The sequence below is a fragment of the Cottoperca gobio genome, chromosome 9 (assembly GCF_900634415.1).
Source record: "Cottoperca gobio chromosome 9, fCotGob3.1, whole genome shotgun sequence".
Taxonomy (NCBI): domain Eukaryota; kingdom Metazoa; phylum Chordata; class Actinopteri; order Perciformes; family Bovichtidae; genus Cottoperca; species Cottoperca gobio.
Window position 1 is genome coordinate 107,044 of NC_041363.1, and position 9,693 is coordinate 116,736.

Sequence of the window (9,693 nt, forward strand, 5' to 3'; positions counted from 1 at the left end):
CACGCTCTGCTCATCCCACTGATGACATCACAGAGGGCTGAACCATTAATGATGTCATTAACACCTTTATTGCCTTTAACGTATGGAGTTTAGATTAAACAAAAAGAAACTTCAGATCATTAAGGTTTTTATTGTTTAACTGCAGTTAGTTGTATTTTGTTTTTTGCTTCGTATACCCTCCGCCCAAAATAGGGCGCTTTTAATCGTGTATCAGATGAAGACAAACAGCGTCTTCATGTCACGGACAAGAGTGGAAGCCTTCTGTATTGGACAAACACTTCGCAATCGTACGTTGTGTACTTCGCCAGAGCTATACGTGGAATTGGAGAATGGCTGAACGTCTCCCCTCAGCTGCGTTAGGATTGTTGAAAAGACTGCAGTGCATCATACAGACAAACGCGTACCATATGGGTCACACGGAGTTGGGGTTGTGTTTTTGGTACTTTTTTTTGTACAGTTTTTTGTTAGTGTTGTTGTGTGACTGAAAAGGTTTAAAATCTGATAATTAATGGAGGGAATGTATCTTAAAGATAAAGACGAGGGAACCGAGCACCACACGATACGCTGACAAACATGGGCCCCAGAAAAACATACAATGCACAGGTTTCTGATAATTTCAGGCGAGCTGCACAGGTAAGTAAAAGTTAAAATGTTTAAAATTAAATATATAATCTGATTTAAAGAAATAAAATCCGTTCACACGGAATTATGATTGTGTGTCTCTCACGAATGTAAATAAAGATTTAAACTAATTTCCACTTTTCTAGTCACAACGTTTTTATTTATTTTATTGTGTTGGTTTGCTGTATTTGGTGTTTCTTTTTTTAACAATTAGAAAATAAAACATTATTAAAAATTGTATGCTTACCTTCATGTTGTATGTATTATGAAAAAGTCTGCAATGGGGTTGCTCCCCATGCAAGTAATTAACGTTTGTAATATAAATTACAATTTGATAGAGAAAAATAAAGAAAGATTAGTACATTAACATGTTATTCTTGGGGACATTTTATATGGGTGACTTCTTCAAATATCGCACTCCACTTAACCCAATAAGGAACATACAAAAAATTAAATCATAGACCAGTAATTATTTTAATACATAAAAAGTGCACCTTATGTGTTGTTCTTGCTGTATATTGTCGCCTGGCCTGATTTTGGATATTGAAAACCTGCCTAAGTTTTGAATTAATATGATCCGTAAGAGTCCTAATATAATGGGTATGTGCAAATGATAGATAAAATGGTCATTTTAATGAAATGACATGTGTTGTCGAGACTATTTAGTATCTCCATGTCCCTTGGGGTCTCCTGTCCTTTCAATCACACCATGACAAAAAAGTGAATTTGAGTGAGTTGTTTATTTTAAGGTTTTTATTTTTAAAACTTGTGGGATCAACCTCTCTGGGAAACCATCACCTTATCGTTGGTGGGAGAGGTTTGGAGGGGGAGTGTCATATGAACGCTGAGAGCCGGGTGGGTGTGGTATGCTAGAAGAGAGTCTAGTGCTCCTGTGGTAGGTGTTACCGCTAAGGCAAATTGGGTCCTAGGTGAGGGCCAAAGACTAATAATGTTCAAAGAAAAACATTCATGGAACGAAAAGGGAAAGGAAAGGAGAGACCTGCCCGAAGGAAGCCCCGAGGGCCCCAGTCTGGAGCCAGGCCCAGAGGGAGGGGCCCGACCGCGAGCGCATGGTGGCTGGGTTTGCACGGAGCTCCCGGTCGGGCACAGCCCGAAGAAGCTACGATCGGTGCCTCCCATCCAGCCATCTGTGGGCCCAACACTAATGGAAAAAAACCACTGGGGTCGGGTGCGAGTTGACCGCGTCACACGAGGTGGCAGTGATGGTCAGGGACCTCGAAGGACCAGACCCGGGCAGCAGAGGCTGGACTCTGGGGACGTGGAACGTCACCTCTCTGCTGGGGGAAGGAGCCGAGAACTATGCGGGAGGTTGGAGCAGCACCGCTGGCTCTTATTACCTTACGCCCACAGTATTGGCTCGGATAACCGACTTTGGTGTGTAGGGTTAGGGACACAATGTCACCCATCACAACAATATTTAAACTAAAAAATGCAACAAATTGACATAATCACATTAAAAGTTTTGTAGTTTGGAGGGAGAATTGTGCCAGTTATAAGTACCAATTAATTAATATTTTTTGTGGAAAACACAAGGATATTAAATATTTTTCTTTTAAAACAATTTTTTGTCGGCTGTGAGGGAAGTGATGATTTCCTATGACTGCTTTTAATAAGAATAACAGAAATTGTATATTATTAAAGAAGATTCCGATAGCACTATCAGGAAGTTTTAATCACAGAATGTAGAAATATAAACATATCAAAACATTTCTCTAAATCATTTACTTTCTTCTCCCAAGTTCCAGCCCAAAATGGTCCGTAGGAAATATATTAAAAAGAAACTTAGATTCAGAGAATATAAAAAGTAATAGTTTGTTTAGTAGGTTTTAAAGAAGAAAGATTCAGATGTTGCAGTGCAGTAAAAATATAAAAGCATTATAATCCAAAAAATATTTAAAGTAAAAGTCGTCATATGATATATATATATTTATTTTTGTATTATATTATTGATGAAATAAAGTGTAACGCAATTACTGTAATAATACATTCATCATTTTTATTATTATATATTTGTTTCTATTTGTATAAATAAAGTGATCTGTTAAAGTATACTAATGTTTTGCACTTAGTACAAGTTCCACAAATTACTAAAGTGCCAGTCTTTGAGTAAATGTACTATAATTACTGTCACTACCTCGGGTTCAGCAAAATAGAAAAAGGATAGTAAGATGTATTTATAGATATGTATGAAGCTCATCTGTTATTACACGAGAAATATTCAGAAAAGAGAAAAAAGCTCAGGGAAGAAGATGAGGGGGGCCGTATCAGAGAGCGTTATCGAGCAATGATCCACCGGAAGAAGATGAGGCTTGTTTGTGGTGTAGGACCGGAGCGACCTTGGTGTCGGAGGCGCGGACTGGGAGCCGACAGCGCGCCGCCTGCGGAGCGTCGCAGGCGGGGAAGAGGAGAGCAGAGACCCGAAGGTCTGCGGAAACTATGAGCCAAAATCCCGGTGATGACGGCTGGAAGGTTAACGAGAGTGGAGGCGTCCGAGCGACGTTGAGTGGTGAGGGTGTTGTATAGACGTGTTGTGAATTTATATATGCTAGGTATTTCAGTGTGTTTCGCTGCAGATATCAATATGTGGTTCAGCAGTGAGTCCAGGTGGGTCCGGAGGCTGATGAAGTATTGGCCTTCCCTTCATTGGCCAACATCAGACCAGGAGAGTACTAAACACCTCCTACGAACCGCGACACACGCCACTTGCATCCTGGGTAATAGAGAGGATAAACCCCGCCTCACTTGAAACGGCCCGTCAGACAGGAGAAAAGTTACTGCGACTTCAAAGAGGCCGACAGGTAGTTACAAGACTTAATTTTTACTGTCTTGTAACCCTTAAAAATCTTTATTAAACTTTACCCCCCCAGCGTGCACGTCTTCCACCGGTTCTAATAACGCTGACTACAGGGGGAGTGGCTGCGACAGAGGTCACCTGGGCTGCTGCAGCCAATCACAAGTGGAGCCAGAAAGCCCATGGAGGACACTTCTCCTGAGCAAGTCGCCCCACAGGTTATACATCACACACACACAACCCCAGGTTACCACACACACACAACACCACTTTAATATAATGGAAAACAGCACATTTCCATATTTGAAGCATTAAAGACAAAAGTACTTTGAAAAAAATTTAATGATCAAAATGTATTTACATATAATCTATATTGTAGTATATGTGATATGTAAATACCAGTGATGTAGCGTGTTGTGTGTGTGTGCAGAACCCTAACCTGAACCAGAGAAAACGTCTGGTGGAACAATCTGGAGAAACTGTGCGCTCTCTGACCCAAGTCACCTGAACTCGACGTTGCACCGGGCCACTCTACCTGCCCAGTAACGTCGATTCTTATTCTGTGGTGTGTATGAGCACGCTTGGCTACAGGGTGACTCGTGATGCGTGTGTTGTGTGTACGTTCAGGAGAGGCTGACGGGAAACTTTACGTACGATATCAAGTCTTAGGCCGACCACGTTGCCGATGCCGACGCAATTCTTAAGGTGAGTGACAACATACACGCGTTACCAACGAATAAAAACAATGTTCTTCAAATCCTAAACTGAAAATATATAAAAAATATTATTATATAAAAGAAAATATATAAAAAATGAAATAATAAATACAATTCATGAAATATACAAAATTAAAGAATAGAAATAAAAATATAAATACAACGGTATAAAAAAGGCTCTAAGATAAAATAAAAGTGTACTGATACTCTAGATATTATAAATGATATATGGATCAAGCTTTCTTTACATGACATGTCGCGTCCGCACGTGAAATAAATCCAGGCAGTCTGGAGCAGACGTTTCTTCCGGCAATCTCAAAAGATAAAGAAAGGTTACTGGCAGAGCATTATTTACTATCTCACAGAACCTATGAGGAGAATAGTTGGATGTTATAATATGAGATCTCTTAATAAACTTCCCCAGATAACCATCAGAAAAGCAGTTTAAAGAAACCTAGAATGTCGAATGACCAATCAGATGGACTATTAAACCAGCCATATAAAAATAAAAACTATAACGAAGCTAAAAGTAGCAGACGCCACTCTGAAAACTAACTAAAAGCTGATTAGTCCACCCTGTGATGATTGAGCTAAGCTATTGTTTGTCTCCTCAGGTGTTGATCCGGAAGCAGCGGAGGGCGGGGAGGTGGAGCTTCGCCCGTCCTATGTGTACCAAATGAACCAATCGATGAGAAGATTAGTTGGAGCGTTTCCTGGTTCCCATAGAAACCATCGAGAGAGCGGCGCGAGGACTGCAGTTTGTCCCAAACATTCATGAAGAGGACGAGCAGCATTGCCGGCATCACTGCCACGATGACTACACTTACCCACAAGCACTGCACCACAAGGAGCGCTTGTGGCCCATCAGACACGACGAAGTGTTTCCCTGACTCTGAATGGAATGCTAACATGTGTGGAAAGCACTCTGAGTGATCCAAAGATTGGAACAGCACTTTATAAATGCAGTCCATTCAATTTACATTTCTTTATAATTGATGCGCGATCGCATTGTGATCGTGAAAACTGAAATGTTTTATATCTAAACTGCTTTCTGTTAACTGTACATTAACATATTGATTCATAATACAAATATTACATTTGGGTTAGCTCTGAATAGATAGGTGCATGTGACGTCACGCTTAAGTCCAACCAGTAAACTCAAGCCATGTTGGACGGCGCCCGTTCAATGTGATGTTGCTTTGCATTGCAATGCACAACGCTTAGTAATTTTCTTTGTAGTTGTTTAACGTTAAGATTGAAAGAAAAGGAAAATGCCAATCTTGTGCGACAGTGATAAGTTTGTGGTCATAACGCTACTCGTGACCCAGAGAAACGGTCTTTACGATTTCTCAAGTCATCAAAAAACAACGATCACAAAATGAGGGATGAGTTGCTTGTCTACCGAACGCCGTCAGCTGGTAGCAAACATAACTCGTGAGGGTTTTTTTTAACAGAAGAAGAAGACACAATTCCACCGGTGGTGGAGTCCACTTATATCTGGTAAGAGCATCATGCTAAAGCATTATGTTTTCAATGTTACGTAAACATTTGTGCCTTATGATTATACCCGCGACACCTGTAAGACCTTACTTTCCATATCGCTGACTGAGTAAATAAGGCAACTTTCCTTACATGTGATGCCATTGCTTTTCTTCGTGGCATGTTTTTGTTTGGCTATTCTTGAGACTATTCACTTGAGAGCAAAGCACCAAGGTGGAAGAAACATGCTTCTCTTACTCCAGCCATACAATCACAGTGTGCGGCAGGAACATCGCCCGCTCTTTCACTCACAAACCGCGGCTGAGCGTGCATCTCGAGCCTTTGAGAGGATCTACACGGGCATGGAAGAGCACCCTGTCATCTTTCAGTGGTTTGAGTAAGAAAAGACTACCAACCAGCAGAAACAAGACTTAGAAGCATCTAGTCTTGTACGCCTTAATTGGTGCGATTGGTGACCACGAACGTTGTTAGAACAAGGTAGTTCACAAATCCGGATTATTCAACGGCGGTAATGAATCTAAATCTTGCCTTGACAGAGGACTACAGAGAGTCACAATATTTGAAGAAGTCAGAGTTGTATTGGTTTGTTTCGCTTTAGAAGCCATTGGTGATTGTAACATCCACATGGCGTCGCACGCAGACGTCACACAGTTTTGTCACGTGTTTGCACACTATCTATATATTACACAAATATATTTTAATCCAATAAATAATCCTTTCATGAAAATTAATGTTTGATTATATTGTCAAATTAAGAGTGGTTTAACTGTAATCCTGAATATTTATCATTATTATTCTTATTATTATTAGTCTTAAATGAGATTGAAATACATACTGAGCTCTCTTAAAGCTCCATTTCAGGACTTCATTAAAGATATTCTGTGCTGCTCAACACAAATATGACAGTTTTGATTAGAAAGTTTATAATATCAACATCCGGACCTTCAAATAAAAGCTCAGTAAAATCCAATTCCGGTCCAGGATCTCGTTTGTTCAATTTCATCCACTGAACAGGCTATCAGATTGGAGAAGGGGCGGGCCCTGTCAGGGCGTTGATTGGCAGGAGGTAAGCGGTCCGGTTTGTCCAGCTCCAGGAAGTCGTCCTGTGAGAGACATGATGTCCGAAAGCAGGTAGACGCATGCTGCGCCTCCTGCCTGCTTGCCGAATACTGACATGCTGCCGCATCAATCTCCTCATGCACCTCATCAGCTTCGCTGACAGCAGAGGAGAAAAAACGCCTCGTTCAGGAAGTCGATGATCCTGCAACACAGGAAGTGAGAAAACAGTTTACCTCGTGATGTTTTATGGAAGTGATATTATAACGTACAGAATGCAGTACTACCAACCTCCGTATGATTAGATGCTCAGTGAGGAACTCTGGAAACTTCAGTCTGTGGAACTCTTCTGAACAAAAACAGGCAGTCACCGTCCTGAAACAAACACAAGTGAAAGCTATACCAGACACAGACACAGACAACAAGACACAGGACACACACCACACACACACACACACACACACACACACACACACACACACACACACACACACACACACACACACCCGACGATGTCAGAGACTTCGTTAACAGTCGATTGGTCGCGACGTTAATCCACCTCATGTTGTACCACCTGACAGACATCGTTAGTATTCATAACTTTACTCTTTAATTAACAGTATTATTACGACTTACAGTGAACTACAGGGAAACCCATCACCACCCATGTCTATCACTAACATTATTATTTCTAAAAGACAGTGATTTCATTATATCGGTTTAGATCCTGTATCGGCCTTTTTAAAATAAAGCCGGTCCGCCAGGCGAGTTTTGATCTACGTGTGGATTGAGGAGGATTTTAGCATCCAGACTTTCAGCTCCCCCCCTCACCCCCCCCCCCTGGACCTCTTTGAGGTGTGCACCTGTACAGACAGCTTCAACTTCAAAAGGGAGTACAGAGAGACACACATATTATTATTATGAATGTATTAGATACTTATAATCGTTATGATCATCATTATCATTCATATTGAAATTATCATGCTATATTAATGTATATGAGTATTAGTAATGCTGACACTGACCACTTGAGCCGACACTGCTCCAGGATCGGGTCTTGACCGTGCTGGCTGATCACCTTCCAGGAAGATTTGTTACACAGTGGTCTCTGCTCAGACCAGAAACTGCCGAACTATGAGGGACCCAGAAACATCCATGTGATCCTTCAGCGCCCCTTTAACCGGGAAACCTCGTATGAGGGGACAGATGCCGTGGCCCACAGCGGATGCACACACACAAATGCTTATAAATATAAATAACGTTTATATAAATATACCATTATAAATATATAAATGCCACTTAAGGATATAAAAAGTGGATGTCCTACTTTTTTTAGATTAAACACAGACAGTATTTTATGTTCTTGGCACAAAACGTCGTGAAACACATTTGGTAATGAGCATAATAACTCTGGGGGCTTAACTTGGCCTCCAGCACCACCGTAAGGAATCTCAAACGTTATCTTGATCAGGTTATTATTATCCCAGATGCTGGACGCACATGACACGAACAAGGAACGGGATCATCTACTCTGTATTACGCTGCTCTGGCACTGGCTCCTGGGTAAAATAGAATATAAGTCAAAATCCTTCTCTGACTTACAAATCAATTAAGGGTCAGGCTCCAGCATATCTAAAGATCTCATACGTACCTTATAAACCAATAGAGCATTAGCGCTCCCAGATGCCAGGGGTTACTGTGGTTTCTAGAGTCTCTAAGAGTTTACAATGGGAGATAGAGCCTTCAGCTATCAACTCTCTCCAGTTGACAAGTCCAAGTTTGGTTCTGAGGGCAGACACCTATATTGACAGGTCATTAGCAGACGCTTTATCCAGAGCCACTACATTGAACCTAAGTACAGGGACAGTTCCCTGGAGCAACTCAGGGTTAAGTACTGCTCAGGGGACATGGTGGCTCCAACCATCTGGGTTCTGTTTGGAAGCCGTACCACTTGACCATTAGGCCATCACACCCTACATCTCCACATTGAACATCTACAGGGGGGGGGGGGATTACCTGAAAATACCTACAGACAACACCAAAGTAAATGAAGCCTGCTCTTCAACCAGTTGTTACCAGATGATACATGGTTTGGGTCTATTCAAAAGAGAGAAACTTCTTATGTTTGCAAAAAACAGCGAAATAATCACTTCCACGTTGCTTCTGGCACTGAGTAATAGTGGTAGAATATACTAAATTGGAAGAAAATACACTCGATGAAGTTTGTTGTTGAAAAGATTTGTCTGAAGATAGGTACAAGCTGGTAGGTATGGACTGGAAAACACAAAAAAACATAGCACCAGGTGTATCAAGCTCAGGTTTTCACATGTCAGATAAAAGGGATAAAAAACTTGAACTTAGTAGACAGGGTTTTTCTAAGAATAACACCAGGCGTTCCAATTGCGAGATATTATAATATTATTGATAAAAAGGCTACACGGTACGCGAAGTCCCCGCGAGTCTGGGTGCTTGCTGCTGCTCCCTGCTTCGTAAACAAACGAAGAGGGATGGCACCTTCCTTATCAAAGTTGCACTCATGGGCTTATGATGGTGCCATGATAAATGGATGGAAGCTCCGATTGGATCAAATTTGGAAGTTGTCAGTCGAAAGGTCAGAGTTCGGCATCCGTTAAGCAAACATCAAAATAGCGACGGCAGTGTAAACATCGGTGGTCGACATACTAAATCATGATTTATTAAATACTGCGATCATTGTGTCATAAATAACACATCATTTTACACCACAAATAGCATTTACTAGCATCAGTACAATCATGTTTATCATTTCGTAGGCCCTTTAAAAGAGGATTCAAAACCCTCCATTTCTATTTTAAAAGTTATATAAACATAAACGTATTTAGCGCATAAAGTTATATATAAACGTGTTTAGAGTATAAAGTTATATAGAAACGTGTTTAGAGTATAATCTACAGTGGTTAGGGGTTGTTGCAGTGTGACAGTTGGCGGCTGCGGTTGAAGATAAAGGTT